This window comes from Dipteris shenzhenensis, chromosome 26 (genome assembly GCF_047967505.1).
Source record: "Dipteris shenzhenensis isolate YYH24624 ecotype China chromosome 26, Dip_SZ_1.0, whole genome shotgun sequence".
Lineage (NCBI taxonomy): Eukaryota > Viridiplantae > Streptophyta > Polypodiopsida > Gleicheniales > Dipteridaceae > Dipteris > Dipteris shenzhenensis.
This window is the reverse complement of record NC_141621.1, coordinates 29,810,678-29,829,781: the sequence shown is the minus strand read 5'-3', so window position 1 is coordinate 29,829,781 and position 19,104 is coordinate 29,810,678.

Here is a 19,104-nt window from a genome sequence, read left to right as displayed (position 1 = left end):
TAAGGATGGTCTCCATTTGATATTTCCATGTGCCGTAATTGGAGTTGTCTAGCTTAGCAGATGCCTCCAAATTGAGGCTACTAGTCGTAGACATGGTGCAAGAATGTACTCAAAGTGTCGTGAAAATCAATGTCTGTATCAACTGCAAAACACTAATCATGCCAAGTGAAATCTGAACTAGCGGTGAAGGTAGAACTACAATATATATAATCCGATTTGAATTACAAGGCTTGTGACAAATGATGCCAGGAATAGCCAAGAGGCTTTACAAGGCTGAAATAAAGTGCACAATGCCGTGAAATAACCAAATAGGCTTTACAATGATGGCATGTGTGTGTGAAATCAAATCATGTGCTATCTGCCCACTGATCAATTAGTAATGCCTCTGAACACTCTAAAGTCTACTCATTGAACTGATGAATGTCAAGTTTTAGGTAATGTGAAGATGTGAAACCATATGTAAGCATAGGGACTGACTCTAAGTAGGTACTAGTCAGGAATTTCAGGCATGGCTTAGATTGGCAACTTAGGGAAATTCAAAGTGTCCCCTCTATGGTGGCCATCTAGTCTACTCTGATCTAGATCTATACCAATCGTCGATTGATAAAATCCTACTTGTGGAGAGGCAAGATATCGAGCATATCTCAAAACTTTGGATGTGCCTCGTAAGATTCTACGACATTTTCCCATAATCCCTCGCATCCAACATATGTTCAAGTGCAAATCCATTGCAGAGCTCATGTCATGGCATTCCTCCCATTGATCAACCGATGGCAAGTGGACAACTCCTACAAACACTCTTGCGTGGAAGCATATTGAAGACACATGGCTAAGCTTCAAGGAAGAACTTAAAAACTTGATACTTTTAACTAAGCATTGAACTTTTAATTATTATGAGTAGGCAATTGATGTGGCACCTTGAACCCACCTTGAACTCTTAATTGTGTCTATTATTCAGGTCTCACTACATCGGGTTACCATGCATGTCCTGTTTGTGGTCCTTTGCTAGTTGTCTCACGGGAAGACACATTGAATAAGGTCATCTATGAGAATCACCATCAATTTCTTCCACCTAATCATCCTAGATATGTTGCTTCTTGGAATGAAGTCCCCCCACAGTCACTCACTGCAGGAGATTGGATGAGAATTTGGGACTCGGGGGGGTCACTATGTATAAACCCTCTATATCACGTGCGTTCAAGGCCTATTTTTTAAATCCCTTATTTGTAAAATTTTCATCAATAAAATGTACCCCTTTTCTATGCAAATCTGTAATTTTTTTCCAAAACTATTTTAAATAGTCCCTTATGTATATTTATTTCTGTAAATTTTAGAAATAAAAAATATCCTTCTATTGAACTCACGTGATAGGGTTACATATGATGAGTGACACCCCCGAGATTTGGGATGACTCCACCACTTGGCATGAGCCGGTAAGGGTTTGTAACTTTCATTAGGGGAGAAATGGGGTCTCAAAAGGGACTCCAATTAGTGTTTCCTAATTTCAAGGGATTAGAGAGGGATTTGAGGTGTACCAATGAGAGTGCTCCTTTGTGTAGAGCAATGGTATGTTGAGGTGGAGGGATGGCAAGCATGTAGAGACCCCCTATTGGCTATTCCTCTTACATTGGGGGCCACCCAAACTCCATGCTTGACCACCCTCCCATATGAACCCACCCCAGATCATCCCCAAATCTCATTTATGTCTTTGTGGGCCCTTGTGTGGAATTCCTCTTCTCCTTAGGTGTGTTGTAGGTCTGCCCCCTCTTTCTCTACTCCTCTGCTCTAGTCCAACTACCCTCTCCCTCCATTGTGGGACCTTTTGGACGAATTTCTTTTGTCCTCTAGCCTACTGTAGGTCTACCCCCTTTATCTGCTCCTCTGCTCTGGTCCAACTGCCCTCTCCCTCCATTGTGGGACCTTTTGGATGAATTTCTTTTGTCCTCTAGCCTACTATAGGTCTGCCCCCTTTCTCTGCTCCTTTGCTCTGGTCCAACTTCCCTCTCCCTCCATTGTGGGACCTTTGTAGGCCTGCCCCCTCTCTCTCTCTTCTCCTTTGATTTGATCCAGCTACTCTCTCCCTCCATTTTTCAAAATTTGGGTTGCAGTACCTCCTACTACTGGTCTTCTCTCTCTTGCTCTTCTCACTATTTCTATGCCTCCGCAGTATGGATTGGACATGCTGTCCAAATATGGGATGACAGGCTGTAAGCCTATTTCAGTTTCTTTCGAGCAGAATGTGAAGCTGAGTGCAGATGCAGGTGAGCTTCTAGAAGACCCTACTATGTAAAGATGCATAGTAGGAAGTTTGATTTATATGACTATTGCCAAGCGAGATTTGAGCTATGCTTCTGGGTTGGTAAGTTAGTTTATGCAGGCTCCAAGGAAACCACATTTGGATGTGGCTAGTTGCATACTGAGGTATGTGAAGTCCACATTGCAGCATGGATTATTTTATGAGACTGGGGTTCAAATACAGTTGCATGGATACATTGATGGCTATTGGGCTGGTAGTTTTTCTGATAGATGATCTACCAGTGGATATGTGTTCTCTTTTGGGAGTGCTACAGTCACTTCGAGCAGTAAGAAATAGCCTACAGTTGCCTTGTCGAGCACAGAAGCTGAGTACAGGGGTGCAGCCATGGCTGCATGTGAGGTAGCTTGGTTGCGTAAGCTACTTTATGATATGCATCAGTCTACAGATGGGCGAGTTGTCATTTATTGTGACAACATGAGTAGTATACACTTGGCAAATAACCCAGTCTATCATGCTAGAATAAAGCGCATTGAGGTGCATTATCACTATGTGTGGGAGAAGGTTCTAGTAGGTTTCATTCATCTGGTTTATGTCAACACAGAGGATCAGGTAGCTGACATATTCATGAAGGCATTGCGTGCAAAGAAGTTGCGCAAGTTTAGAGACCTACTTGGTGTGCCGGAATTGGGATTGATCTTGAGGGGGAGTGTTGAGATATCGAGCTCCACTCATGATATGCCTGGGTGACTGTTGTGCATGTATGTCACTGACTTGTTAGCTACAGATGCGGTTGGTACACCGCCCATGAATAATAGCTAGATGACAACTATCTTTATGTACTCTAGTTAGTAGCTCAGTCAATATGCCACCTAGGTTAGCTGAGTTTGGTTTGAGACCCACATATAGGGTTTATCTATTCCTTTTGTACTTAGAGAGAGTTCTTTTGGCTTTCACAACTAGAGGAAAACTGTTTTCAGCCTCCACCTTTGTGTGTATTCCCCCTTTGTGTATGTGAGAAAGCTGCAAGTGAGACTCCTTACTTCTCTCCAACTCTCTTCACAGAAAAACCGCCTATATTGAAGGTCGGTGCCAAATGCCATTAATTATATATATGAAATTATGCTTAAGTACATGTACCAATGGATCTTTAAAAACAAAGGCTTCAATTAATTAAATCATTTAGTATGCACCTGCTCACAATGCTCAACAAGAACAAAAGTATCACTTTCATCGGTCCAAAGTTTGGTGGAGTCTATTGTAAAGAAACCACTACTATCTTTCCTCACTATCGCATGGGGACCGTTGTAAATGGTTCTAAACCATTTTACATCAAGAATGAAAATACTAAATCATATGAAATCAATTTCATAGATTTTGTGTATGGTCCCACAATAATCCAACTGCAAGGAGAGAAGATTGGTATCCAAAGCACTTGCTTGGCTATCTTGTGCAAAGTTAGCCATGACTCCACAATCATATGTGACTGTCTTTAAATCGATGCATTCCACACAAAAATGTCGTCCATATGACCATAATGCACTATACTTTCTGTAATGCAAAAGAGAATCATTAAAACAATGAAGATGCATCTATTTTATAGCATATAATGCCACAAATAATTACTTAATTACATCAAGAGGTAAGAAACTTACATGCATCATACATCGAGGTGATAACTCTCGCTCGCACTCGTTTATTATCTCTCCATTGTGTTTGGCTTTACGTAGAGCTAGTTGTAGCCAATCAAGTGACATGTGAGTGGGGAGAAGGTCGAGATCCTGTGGATATGGTTGTGATCACTTGTACATTACTTTGAATCTCCTCCTTGCATTTATTCTTTCTGCTTTGGCCGCTTTATATCTCTCAATCCACTTCTGCATCTCCTTGCTATTGAGGATACAAAACTTATTGAATTTATCCATTTGCTCTTTGCTCATCTTTCTTTCAATTCATTTTCCTTGGGGAACCTTGCCAATGATGCGATCATCATCCTTGTTATGCCAAGCTTGCAGCATATCGGGATCCATGGATGCAAGAAACTCCGTGATATATTCTAATGAATCTTGTACAAGCCATCCCTCTACCATGCTTGGCTTTTGGTCTTGCTCTTTGCCTTACAAATCCCTTCAAAGTTTTCATAAACCGCTTGAGAAAAAACATCCACCGACTATGAACGGTACCTGCAATGGCCACCTCATCAACTATGTGTACAAGGAAGTGCACTTGAGTTGTCATAATGATCAAGGGAAAGTGCTTCTCAAGCAAGCATACGACTTCGATGGAGTCCACCCTAGCCTTCTTGATGCTTGATATGGAGATCTGTTTTTGAGATATCCACCTATTTCACATGCCCATGTAAGATATATTCATAATCAGTCTACAGATTATTCAACTTAAATTGAAGAAAATGCAATCAATGCAATTTGATAGTAAGCATACCTCACAATATCACTGATATTGAATATCACATTTCTAATGTCTTCTTGTAAGCACCCTTTCACTGTAATTGGGAGGATGAACTATCCAAGCAACAAAGAAGCCATGTCAATAATATAACATAATATAATTACACTAATGCATCACGATTATCGGTACACTAATCCTATAGCTTAGAATACCTATAAGACCTTGTCCCAATAATGGGACTTGAGCTCACTAAGCTTGTTGTCATTTGAAAATGCTCCTTTCAAGCAACGCATGTACCCTGCCAGTGTTTGAAAAGAGGCAATGTCTGCCTTGACCGTTGCCTCCTTTCTCTTGGAGATCCATGTTGCTTTTAGGAGGATAACTTTACGAGCATGCACTTGGGACCACAAACGAGGCATCCTATTCATACCGCACAAGTCTTCTCGCACTCCTCTCAAGTCTTTGGAACGAACCAAGTGTGCCCAAATAGTAGCCCCCACATTCTTGAAGATATGCATGGAATCCAAGAGATGATTGATTTGTAATTAACCCTATAAGGAAGCTCGTGAAAGATGCATAGCCTCTTCATACCATGAGGAGGGTCCTCTCCATTTGCCCTCTAACCTGAATCCAATCACTTGCCTTTAAATATGGTGGTGGTGGATCAATCTAGCCTCTGCGCGCGAGATGGTCCAGTGGAAGGTATCAAGCATGAACTTCATAAACATTTTTCCTCATATAATTGGAGTATCGTGCAAGCGGTTTCAAACCCTATTCACAAACAGAACAAGCACGGTATCCACTTATAACAAGTCCTGCATGCATGCATGAATGTGTTAGTATAAGACATGCGCGTGAAAGAGAGTCATAAAAGCATAATCCCATATTATACATGTAAAGACACAACCACGTACCTACGCACTCTTGCATGGTCCACATCAAGATTCCCCTGACCAAAATGTCATTGGTATGTCTAGGAGCTCTAGAAATATCAAAGACCCACACTCCTCTCCATAAGATATGTAACTCCTCTATCAAAGGTGCCATGTACGCGCCCATATTTTTGTCCTTGTACTTCCTTGGCACGAGAAGTGCAAGCATGAGGTGTCCCTTCTTTATTGTTAGCCATGGTGGGATATTGTAATTCACCAAGACTATGGGCCATGTCGACCAAGATGTCAAGCATAACCAAAAAGGGTTCATGCCATCCATGGCAAGCCCAAGATGTAAGTTGCATGACTCCCTCGCAAAGTCCAGCTGCTGATTGTCTATGTGCTTCCAAGCTGCACAATCTTCAAAAATCCTCAATGTGTCATTAGTGGACTGATGAGATGCATGCCAAGTCATCAACTCTACCATACATTTGCATCGAAACATGTACAGTTGTATTCTAGCAATGATGGGAAAGTGTCTCAAAACCTTTACTATGATCTTCTCACCCTGCAAGTGTTGAGATATCGAGCTCCACTTGTGAAATGCCAGGGTGACCATTGTGCATTTATGTCACCGACTTGTTAGCTGCAGATGCGATTGGTACACTGCCCATGAATAATAGCTGGATGATAGCTATCTTTATGTACTCTAGTTCGTGGCTTAGTTAGTATGCCACCTAGGTTAGCTGAGCTTGGTTTGAGACCCACATATAGGATTCATCTATTCCTTTTTTTCTTAGAGAGAGTTCTGTTGGCTTTCACAACTAAGAAGAGGAAAACTCCTTTCATCCTCCACCTTTGTGCATATTCCCCCATTGTGTACACAAGAAAGCTGCAAGTGAGACTCCTTACTTCTCTCCCACTCTCTTCACATGGTATCAGAGCTCGGTTTGTGGTAAGGAGCTCAAGGAAGCAAACCAAATTTGTGGTGTCTAAGTAAGAGAATCAGTGTTGGTTTCCTTTTTCGAGTTTGGGAGCAAATCTCTGCAGGTAGCATAGCTAAAAAGTGCAAGAGTGCACTGTCTTAGATTGAGACACCATTCGTAGTGCGGTGAGAGGGCAGTATACGTTGCGAGCGAGGGTGAAGCCCAAGTGACATTATTTTTTTGATTCGAGGCCATTTCGGGGCCCATTTTGGTGGTGGAAGTTTTCCCCAAGCACTCAGAAAGGTGCCCTATTTTTGCTATGTGACCACCGTTCTGTAGGTCAATAAAAAGTTGCCATAGAAATTGCACTGTATGCATGTGTGCAGAGATATTGGGAGTGACAGAATCATTCTTATTGCCTGTTGATGCAAAATCATCACTAGGAAGTGACTGTGTGGTGAAATACCACTTTCGTCAGTGTAGCAGGTTTGCCCTTCTAAGGCAAAAATCATGTTTTTTGCAGCGACAAAATATTTTTGTAGTGTTACGTAATGGCATCTGATGCTCTTTCACAGATAGTCACTCAAAAGATTGACAAGAGCAACTTCCCAGCATGGAAGTTTAGAATGACGAATTTCCTTAAGGGAAAAGGCTATTGGGGGAGTTGAACAAAAACTAGTTATTCCTAATGTTCCAAATCAACAGGAGTTGCAAGCATTTAAAGGCTGGCATGAGAGAGCCAAGAAAGTTATGTATTGGCTATCTATCAATATTTCAGATTCTATGATTGTGCATATTCAAGATGCAAGCACGGCGAAGGAGGCATGGGATACTTTGACAAAAATGTATAGCACAAATATGCAAGCCAGGAAAATGCAGCTATGTTGTGTGGTATGTTGACTCAAGTGCATCAAACCACATGACAGGTCACACAGAATGGATGCAGGATGCAAGGAACATGAAAAGACTAGGATTTGTGGAGACTGGTGATGATACTACACATCCTATTGTGCAGATTGGTAAAGTTCCTTTGTCTATACAGGATGGGAAAAAGAAATACCTGTCTGATGTATTTCATGTCCCAAATATCACCAAGAACCTAGTTTTTGTTGGTCAAATGGTTGAGTAGGGCTTGCAAGTCAAATTTAATCCTCATGGATGCTTTGTTAAGGATATGAAAAATAAAGGTCGCTTGATAGCAAAAGGGAAGAAGAAGGGCAGGATGTTTACATTGGATGTGGACATGTCTGAATTGAGTGCAGCAATGTTTGCAAATGGATCGATGTAGTTGCAAATATTGATATCTAGCATAAACGCATTGGTCACATTAATGTACAGCGACTTTAATTAATGCAAGCCCAAAATATTGTTGCAGGATTGCCTAAGTTCAAGGTTGCAGAAATGTATAAGGTATGTGAAGCCTGCCAATTCGAAAAACAGGCAAGGAAACCATTTCCTAGACATGTTCAAGAGAGCCTAGAGGCCATTGGAATTAATCCACTCTGATGTATGGACTACTAAAGCAGCATCTATTAGGGGCTGTCATTATTTTGTCACTTTTATTGATGATTATAGCATAAAAGTTTGAGTGTATTTTATGAAAAAGAAAAGTGAAGTGTTTGGGCATTTCAAAGCTTTTAAAGCTATGGTTGAGAAAGAAACAGGCCTACAAATAAAATGCCTAAGGTCATATGGAGGGGAAGAGTACCTCTTAAATGAGTTTGTATAGATGTTTTTGACGAGATGAGAAGCTGGTATAAACCAGTCTACGTGATTTACGATGTAGATGCACAAAATGGTAATGCTGCACAGAATTCATAGCAGCAACCACAAAATATTATTGGACCTGTAGAGTCCTCTAGCAGTGGTTCATATACTTCGCCATGGACAGGCAGATTGAGATCAGGAGAATCTCCTTAAAGCAATGCAAATAGTGGTATGCAAGTATCATGAAAGGGAAAACAGAAAGTAGATCAGCCCATGGTTGATGTGAATGCAGGTCTCTGTTATGTGGATGGTGAATCCAGGGGCTCAAAATAGAGCCTTGATGATGAGTTGGGTATTCCTTCTATTGTTACACCTAGAGTAAGGAAAACAAGGGATGTTTTGAGAGCACCTGGTAGTGAGCCTATTTTGCATAGGTCTATCAGAGTTAGGTATCCTATGGATAGGCTGAAATATGATGGATTTATAGCCATTCACTATGCCTATATGGTCAAATTAATACATGAACCAGAACCCACTTCTTTTGAGCAAGCCATGGGAAAAGAAAAAAGGGAGAAAGCCATGGATGAAGAAATGGATGCCTTGGAAGCAAATGCTACATGGGAATTGGTGCCTTTGCCTAAAGACAAGAATGCAATTGGCTGCAAGTGGGTCTATAAGGTGAAGCACAATGCAGATGATTCTGTGAGCAGATACAAGGCAAGATTAGTTGTCAAGGGGTATACACACACATATGGCATTGATTATGAAGAAACATTCAGTCTGGTTGCAAGGATGGAAACTGTAAGAGCAATCTTTGCTATGGTTGCATCAAAGGGATGGTCTTTACATCAGATGGATGTAAAGAAGGCCTTCTTGCATGGTGATTTGTAAGAAGAGGTCTATATGGAGCAGCCACCAGGTTATGTGCATGTTGTTCATCTTGAGTTTGTTTGCAGGTTGAAGAAAGCCTTGTATGGCTTCAAGCACCCAGAGCATGGTCTGACAAGATAGGATAGTATCTTGTCACTATTGGCTTTTCGATTTCCACGGTAGATTTCTCACTTTATGTGAGAAAAACAGAGAAAGATATTATGATGCTTGTCATTTATGTTGATGATCTGATCATCACAGGTGATAGTGATGAAGATATCCTTCATGTGAAAATGCTATTGAAGCAGAAGTTTGGAGATGAAGGATTTGGGAGAGCTGCATTACTTCTTGGACATTGAGGTGATTAGATCCACAAGTGGGATATGGCTCTTGCAGAGGCAGTATGGATTGGACATGCTGTCCAAATATAGGATGACATTATGTAAGCCTATTTCAGTTCCTTTGGAGCAGAATGTGAAGTTGATCGTAGATGCAAGTGAGCTACTAGAAGACCCTACTATGTACAGACACATAGTAGGAAGTTTAATTTATATAACTATTATCGGGCTAGATTTGAGCTATGCTATTGGGTTGGTATGTTAGTTTGTGTGGTCTCCAAGGAAACTGCATTTGGCTGCGGTTAGACGCATACTGAGGTATGTGAAGTCCACATTGCAATATGGACTATTTTATGAGACTGGGGTTCAGATACAGTTGCATGGATACACTGATGCTAATTGGGCTGGTAGTATTTCTGATAGACGATCTACCAATGGATATGTGTTCTCTTTTAGGAGTGCTGCAGTCACTTGGAGCAGCAAGAAACAGCCTACAGTTGTCATATCGAGCACAGAGGCTAAGTACAGGGGTGCAACAATGGCCTCATGTGAGGCAGCTTGGTTGCATAAGCTACTTTATGATATACATCAGTCTATAGATGGGCTAGTTGTCTTTTATTTTGACAACATGAGCAGTATACACTTGGCAAATAACCTAGTCTATCATGCTAGAACAAATCACATTCAGGTGCATTATCATATGTGTGGAAGAAGGTTCTATTAGGTTTTATTGATCTGGTGTATGTCAGCACAGAGGATTAAGTAGCTGACATATTCACAAAGGCATTGGGTGTAGAGAAGCTACACAAGTTCAGAGACCTACTTGGTGTGCAAGAATTGGGATTGAGCCCATTGTGCATTTATGTCATCGATTTGTTAGTTGGAGATGCGGTTGGTACACCGCCCATGAATAATAGTTGGATGACAGCTATCTTTATGTACTCTAGTTAGTGGATCGGTTAGTATGCCACCTAGGTTAGCTGAGTTTGGTTTGAGACCCACATATAGGGTTCATCTATTCCTTTGTACTTAGAGAGAGTTCTTTTGGCTTTCACAACTAAGAAAATGAAAATTGTTTTCAGCCTCCACCTTTGTGTGTATTCCCCCATTGTGTATGCGAGAAAGCTACAAGTGAGACTTCTTACTTTTCTCCCACTCTCTTCATAGCAAGTCATCTCTATATCATTGTTCTCCACACTCCGAATAACTAGCCAAATCTCCATGGTCATGATAAAAGAGAATACAATCATTACGGCAAGCATGGATGGTATCATAATATATACCCACCATTGTTAGCATCTTCTTCGCTTCATCTCTTGATGCGAGCATAGTATTTGGTGCAAGCAACATCTTCTGGAGCAACCTATCGCAATTTAAACATACATAGGCTTTAAATAATGATGATTCTCAAACATACATGATGATTTTCAAAACAAATAAGATCCAAATAATGCGACAAATTAATGTGGGAGCTAACCTCATTGAGGTCGATACACTTGTATCCGACCACCCATACTTTGCTTACAGATTCAAGATTGAGAGACAAGCCTATAGTTTAGACATCCTAGCACCATTGTACAAGTTTGTTGATTGCAAATCTTGCATATTGACCTCATACTTGAACATCATGTGTACATGTGATGTAATGCCCCTAAAAATAGAATCCATTATGTCCACCATACCCTCGTCATCATCTGGCACATTCGGGAGACTAAATTCCTGCTCAAAGTGTCAAGGTATATGCGCACCCTCGCCACCATCCTCATCCTGTCTCAAGTTTCGTGTAAATATAAGATCTTGTCTCAAGGTTTTGTGTCATGTACGCATGCAATATCAATCATCACGAACTCAAATAGCATTGACTTACTGATGATCCATGACCACGTGCACCACCAATGGTGGGTACTTGTTCGGGCTCTTCCCCATACATCCACAAGTGGTGCATGACAATACGGTGTTGATGTCGTACTTCTCACTTGCAATGAGTGCGATGACAATACAACCTCTCCGCAAATCACTCTACACTCTCGAGCATCGGCGCATCATCTGACAAGCTTCCACTCGTCCCTTCCATCTGCACACCTCCAAAATCACAACATGAGCTGCAAGGAAATCCATTAAGATCCAAAACATAGCCACCCATGAGCTCCTTTCCTCTCTTCTTAGATTAAGTGCCCTAAATTGTTGCTATATAGCGATGCTTTTCCCTGTTCCATTGCTATATAGTGATGCTTTTAGCATATTGAGTGTGACTATATAGCAACTGACCAATGTCACTATATAGCGACACCTGGGGCTAAAACCCAAAACCTTGCATGATGCCATCTTTCACAACTCTATCACGGAAAAAGCAAAAATCCTTCCTTCCACCTTATATTCGGTGACCTTGCTTTCCTCCTCTCTCTTCCCCATACTCCTCACCCCTACCCAGCCCCCAACACTTGTGCTCCCTCTCCACCCTTCTCCCTCTCTACTTGTGTGAAAGGAAGTTTTTCAAGAAGGTGTGTCTCTTTAAGCAATGTAGGCTCATTTTTTGTGATATTTTATTTTGTGAGTGTTGAAGCATGTTTCTACTTACATTGCTAAGCCTATGTGCTAATTTTCATGCTTGATTTTTAGAGATTAATGACAAAAAACGAGATTTGGTGAAAGAAAGAAGACTCACCTCTTCTCTTTTTAGTATTTCTCTTCCTCCCCTTTCCCTTCCTTTCATGATTTCTCCTTGTTTGTAGGCTTATGCTTGTCCCCTCAATCCAATTGCTTTGGAAGTTTGCTTCTCCAAACTCCTCCTTCCTCTAACTAGTTATCTGAATAATGGTATTGTGACTTGAAGTTGGGGGTAATAAACTTCATGCACCTCTTCACTACCTACTGCTTTCAAACTAAGTGATGGAGATATTCATGACTGGGAAGGGGGCATTAAAAAGAAGCTTTTATACCAACAGACCACACCATACTATCCTCCCTTAGATGAGAATGAAGATGGTAACATCCCAAGCGATGTTGTACTCAAGCATAGGGAGAAGCAAAGGATCAGCAGAGGCCATAATCTCAGCAAGCTAGTCTATGCCAAAGAGGAAAGTGAGAACTTGTTGACATAAGATCTTGTGGCTCAACATGACATGAACTGATATATATCGAGGAGTTTGAAGGGGTTGGTTGGGTCAGATGGGTAGGTTTCGGGGAAACATTGCACCTCCTTCATAGACACCTTTACACTTAGCTCAAAACACTCTCCAAACTATCATAAGACACAGAGACCCATAACTTTCAGCACAGATATGATATAAAATATTCAATCACATATTAAGAAGCACCTTTAAATGGGATTCACTCTAATTAAGTTTTATAAGAAACAGAGAAACGGTCGGCAAGATATGGGCAGTTTACTAGACGGGGGTAAAAATTGTCTGAAAAAAATAGTCACACATAGAGAGTCATAAATTTGGTTTGACATCTAATACAAAGAGCTTCTTCAAGAGAGCTTCACACTGATATAAGTTTCATCCAAGTCCGACCATCGAGCAAAAAATTATGAGAAAAATACTGACAGGGGGTCAAACTGTCATGAAAAACTCCTACTCCTTCTACTGCTGCCGACTTGGGAGAAAACTATCTCCATGCTTAGACTTCATCAACGATCCAAGTCCCATAGAGGTTGCCTAGGAGGGAAGGAAGAGCTCCCTTTGTGGTTTGGGAAATAGGTAAACCATGTATGCGCAATGAGCGGCTGAATAGACAACACTTTTGAGCACTTTGGAAGAGAAAACAATGGAAAAAAGGGAAGAGACACTCAAGAGAGAGAACCTGAAATGACCTTCATTACCGATAGAGTGAGAATCCACTCCAATGCAACTCAAAATACTATAAACACAAGGGAGAAGAAGAGGTTTCATATGTACAAGAGGAAGCGGAAGCTCCAAGTCTACTCATAGAGAGAGAATGAACTAGAGAGAGATGGACTCAAGAGTCTACATAAGAGAATATCTACAAGAGGGATAGAAGACTCATAGAATAGGCTTGAGGAGACTAGAGCTATAGCAACATGAGGCCTAATGGTGGAAGAGATAATGAATGAGGGAGAGGAGGGCTCCTTTAATAGAGATTTTGTCACCCTCTTTCACCCATTTACAATTGCTACCTCTAGATTCCTTTCCCCATCAATCACATAAGCCCATATGTCACCATCCATGTCCTTTTTGGCTACTCTTAACATGTGTCCCATCAAAACGTGCTTAAGACTCTTAAAATATTGAGAAAGTCAAGAGTCTCCCCACATGGAGCTCATAGGGACCCTCTCTTTTCCATATGCTGACATTCTCCTTATTCCACATAGGAATTCTAGAAGGATTCCTCTTGACTCCACACTCCTTTTCATTGAGGGGAGCTATAATTTCTTCCAAAACTGCCATTCTGGGAATGTGTTTTTCCCAAATTATCTAATAAATAGTTTCAGAGACAAAGAAAGTAATTGACCAAAGGCAATATGAGCTTCCTTTTCTTTAAGGTTAGACAACAAGTCATAGCTTCCAATGCCTTGTCCTAAATTAAAGTCTGACTGGCTAATTCTCCTTCTAGATGCACTCTTTTTCTTAATACGGCATTCCTCTTCCTAATGTTCCTCCTCTACTTCTTCCTTGCTTTCTTCTTCTTCTTTTGCTTTACCATGCCCCCATTTAGCCATCAATACCTCTCTTTCCTCATTGCCTGAAGAAGCTTCTAACAAGGATACTTGTTTTTCTTCTTTCTTTCTCAATCTAGGACACTCCAGGCAATAGTGACCTTTTTCATTACATTCATAGTAGCAAGTGACCCCACTATTATCTTGAGGCCTATCTTTACTCTTTGGTGCTCTAGGTTATTGTGCATTAACCAAATGCAATTTCAAATCAGCAAACTCTACCATCAATTGGGAGATATTATGATCTAACTCAGAGGACTTTGGTACTGTGACATGAAGTTGGGGGTAATAAACTTCACGCAGCTGTTCACTTCCTGCTACTTTCAAACTGAGTGATAGAGATATTCATCACTAGGAAAGGGACATTAAAAAGAAGCTTTTATACCAAGAGACCACACCATAATTTCCTCCCTTAGATGAGAATGAAGATGGTAACATCCCAAAAGATGTTGTACTCAAGCATAGGGAGAAGAAAAGGATCAATGGAGGCCATAATCTTGGCAAGCCAGTCTGCACCAAAGAGAAGAGCGATATGTTGTTGAAAGAAGATCTTGCGACTCAACATGACATGAACTAATATATATCGAGGAGTTTGAATGGGCTGATTGAGTCGGATGGGTAGGTTCCGAGGAAGCATTGCACCTCCTTCATAAACACCTTTACCCTTAGCTCAAAACACTCTCCAAACTATCATAAGACATAGAGATCGATAACTTTCAAAAAGAACATGATATAAAATATTCAAACACATATCCCGATGCACCTTGAAATGGGCTTCACTTTGATATAAGTTTCATAAGAAATAGAGAAGCAATCGGAGAGATATGGGTAGTTTATTGGATGGGGGTAAAAACTATCTGAAAAAGAAACAGTCACACACAGAAAGTCATAGATTTTTGGTTTGAAATCTAATACAATAACTAAAGACATGAGATGATGCTCCTTGAAGAGAGATTTGCGTTGATATAAGTTTTGTTCAAATCAAACCATCTTGGCTTGAGTAGCCAACTCATCTACCCTTTGATTTTCTTTTCTGTTTGTTTATATGAACAAACTTGCAAAAATCAAACTGACTACATAGTGCCATAGCCTTTAGATTAAGCTCCTTCAAATGAGGACTTCTTATCTTGTAATGCCCTTGCATTTGCTTTATAATAAGCTGAGATTCTTCTCTTACTTCCAATTATTTAACTTGACTTTGAAGACAACCCTCCAAACTAAGAATCAAAGCATTATACTCAGTTGCATTGTTAGTTGTGATATCTGGAAACTCTTGTTCTCTAGCCCATACTTCTTGACCTTTAGAATTCATCAAGACCATCCCCCTGGCTCCTTGTTGGTGTGAAGGACTAAAAACCTCATCAAAATACAAGACAAAAGCTATTGTTGGTGTCTCCCTTTCATCATTAATGTCCTCCTTATATTTCTTTTCTTCTCTTAGATCCTATCGTACTGTGAGCAAATCTTCCATAGTGGACCTAGTGGTATTTTTAGTGACAAAAGAGAAAGAGAACTCTTGAAGCTTTGACAACCATTTTGCAAATCTCCCCCTAGGATTAGCCTTGTGAACTAGATATGCTAATACAAACTGAGAGGTAAGGAAGAAAAATGGCCGAGGTAATAAATAGGAGTGAAACTTTCTGACTGAAAACACCAAAGAGAGGGCTTGCTGCTCCATTTCTTCATACCTTGTTTCCACCTTTGTAAGCTATTGGCTGGCATAATAGATGGGTTGCATTCTACTTGCCTCTCCTTTTTGTAGCAATATAGCACTAATTGAATGAAAAGATACACTTGGATTTACATAAAAGTATTGAGACCAATCAGGGGGCTTCAATATTGAGTCCTTACTCATGGCCTCCTTAAGTTGCTAAAAAGATTCTTGTTGCTTCACACCCCAACAGTGACACTATCAGGACTTAGCAATACCATGATTTCTTGAACCTTGTTAGGATCCATTTGCAGGCCTTCTACAGACACAATATGCTCCATCAATACTACTTTTTTTTGAGCCAAATGACATTTGCTAGGATTCAGACACCCTTTGCTTCATCAATCCTAGCGAAGGCCATCTTTAACTTCTCAATGTGATCCATGCACTGAGAATAAATGCAAAAATTATCCAAAAACACCCTTATGAACTTTCCCATGTAAGGCTTAAGCACTTGACTCATGAACCTTTGAAATGTAGCTGGTGAATTGGTCAACCCAAAAGGTATTACTTTGTAATCAAAAACTCCCCAAGGTGTGACAAATGATGTTTTCTTTTAATCTTCCTCCTGAATACGAATTTGCAAGTACCCAGAATGCACATCACATACAGAATACATCTCATGCCTTGCTACTTGGTCTAGTATTTCATCTTGGAAAATGATCCCTCTTAGTGCATGCATTCAAAGAAAAAAAGTCCACATAAACCTGCCACTTATTTCCTTTCTTTGGTGTGACAACTATAGGAGATATCCATTCCTGATCATCATCAATAGGAAAGATGAATCCTACCTCAAGTAGTTGTGTTACCTCTTTCTTTAGTGCCTCAGCTTGGATCACTCCTAATCGCCTTAAGCGTTGCACAATTGGCTTGCTTTCTAGCTTCAACTCAATCTTGTGCTCCATAAGAGAGACAGGTCAAACCTGTGAATAGCTTGTTGCAAAGAGACATGGAAAATCATCTAACATATCCAAGTATTAGAGCTTCTCACTACCTGCTGCTAATAGAGAATCACCAAGAACCTCTTCATTGTGTTGGCATCATTTAGTGTGCTCCACATCCTCCACATGAAGTGTCTCTACAGGATCTTCTTGTACCACCACCTTGTTCCCTCTTGTTTACCACACCCCTGTTTAGCCATCATTATCTCTCTTTCCTCATCCCCTAAAGAAGCTTCTAACATGGATACTCGTTTCTCTTCTTTCTTTCTCAATCTAGGACACTTGGGGTGATAGTGACCTCTTTCATTACATTCATAGCAAGTGACCCCACTCTTATCTCGAGGCCTCTCTTCACTCTTTGGTGCTCTAGGTTGTCGTGCATTAACCAAATGCAATTTTAAATTAGCAAACTCTGCCATCAATTGGGAGATATTATGATCTAACTCAAAGGACTTTGGTACCTAAGGAGTGCTGATTACCTCCACCTTAGAAGTTGAAGCTATTGAAGACACAAAAGAGGATTTGATCTTTAGAGAAGCTTCTTTCTTGGTCACAATGTGAAGTGCCTCCACGTATGTTGTTGGATCTTTACTCATTACTTTTGAGCAAAGACAAGCTCCAAAGCCATAACAAATTTGCTCATCTTTAAGTGCTCCATCCCTATGAGACTTTGAGGGGCTGATGATGTAGATGCCATAGCTCGCAAAGCTACCCTTTCATATTTTGTCCATAAAGTTTCATATCGAATTGCCAACGCAGAGACCATCTCACCCTCTCCTTGATAGAACCGGTCCAACTACAACATCAAACCATTTGGCGACTCCACTGCCCCAAATCTCTGCTTCACTGCAGCCACCACTTGGTCCTAGTCCTCCTTGTTGGTAGAGTCCGGCAAGGCCTCATGCCCACTCAAGGCTATACCTTCAAGAAAATCAGGCAAAATCTCTACCTGATCCTTCATGGAATATCTAGAAAGCCAAAATCCTCAAACAAAATCCCAAAGATAAGACTCCAGGTCTTCCCCTTGGGTCCCTTGAAACATTGGAATCTTCACCATGATGAAACACAAAATGGAAACACCAAGATCCAAAAAATATCCCAAACAAGATCTTACAGAGCCTTAGTATACCAAGACCAACTTATTATGCATAACCACTTGTTGAAAACCCTCCACAATGTGATCCTCAACAAAATCTCCTGAAATAAGTGACCAACCAGCACCATGAAAACATTGTGTATACATGCATTCAAGAATCACCCTTGTCACAATTGGAAGTGCACATTACAGCTTCAAGATATTGTACTCTTCATCATTTGCATAGCAAAAGAATTTGAAAGTATTGAGAATCACCACTCCACTATTATAGTCAAAAAGTATCCAAAGACTGAACTCTTTTTTACACCAAGATGCCAGTGCATGAAACAATTCCCAATCTATCATTGTGCCTACTACCAGCATTGTTGATTCACCAACATATTCAAGAGTGCAAACATAAAGGATATAATCATGCTGACTGTGCGAATAGCTTGAGCATCACCTTCACAATCTTCTAGTTTTCTTAAGCGGGCTGCAATCTCTTCTAACAGAGTTCTTCGCATCTTCTTTATCACATTAGAAAACACATGCCTATATTAGGCATAGCATGCAATTAAGTACACCCGAGACCATTTAGTAAGGTGGGATGAATCCAATACCAAACGTACCCGATGTCTCCACCAAAAAGATGTGACATGAAGTTGGGGGTAATAAAATTCACGCACCTCTTCACTTCCTATTGCTTTCAAACTGAGTGATAGAGACATTCATCACTGGGAAGGGACATTAGAAAGAATATTTTATACCAAGAGACCACACCATACTTTCCTCCCTTAGATGAAAATGAAGGTGGTAACATTCGAAGTGATGTTGTACTCAAGCATAGGGAGAAGGAAAGGATCAGTGGAGGCCATAATCTCAACAAGCCGACAGTCTCTGCCAAAGAGAAGAGTGATACGTTGTTGAAAGAAGATCTTGCGGCTCAACATAACATGAAATGATATATATCAAGGAGTTTAAAGGGGTTGATTGGGTCAAATGGGTACGTTTTGAGGAAACATTGCACCTCCTTCATAGACACCTTTACACTTAGCTCAAAACACACTCCAAACTATCATAAGACACAGAGAGCCAAAACTTTCCGTAGAGATGTGATATAAAATATTCAAGAACATATCCAGATGCACCTTGAATTGGGCTTTGCTCTAATATAAATTTCATAAGAAACAGAGAAGCGGTCGGAAACATATGGGTAAAAGAAATAGTCACACACAGAGAGTCATATATTTTTTGTTTGAAATCTAATATGAAAATTGAAAACATACCATTATGCTCCTTGAAGAGAGCTTCATGTTGATA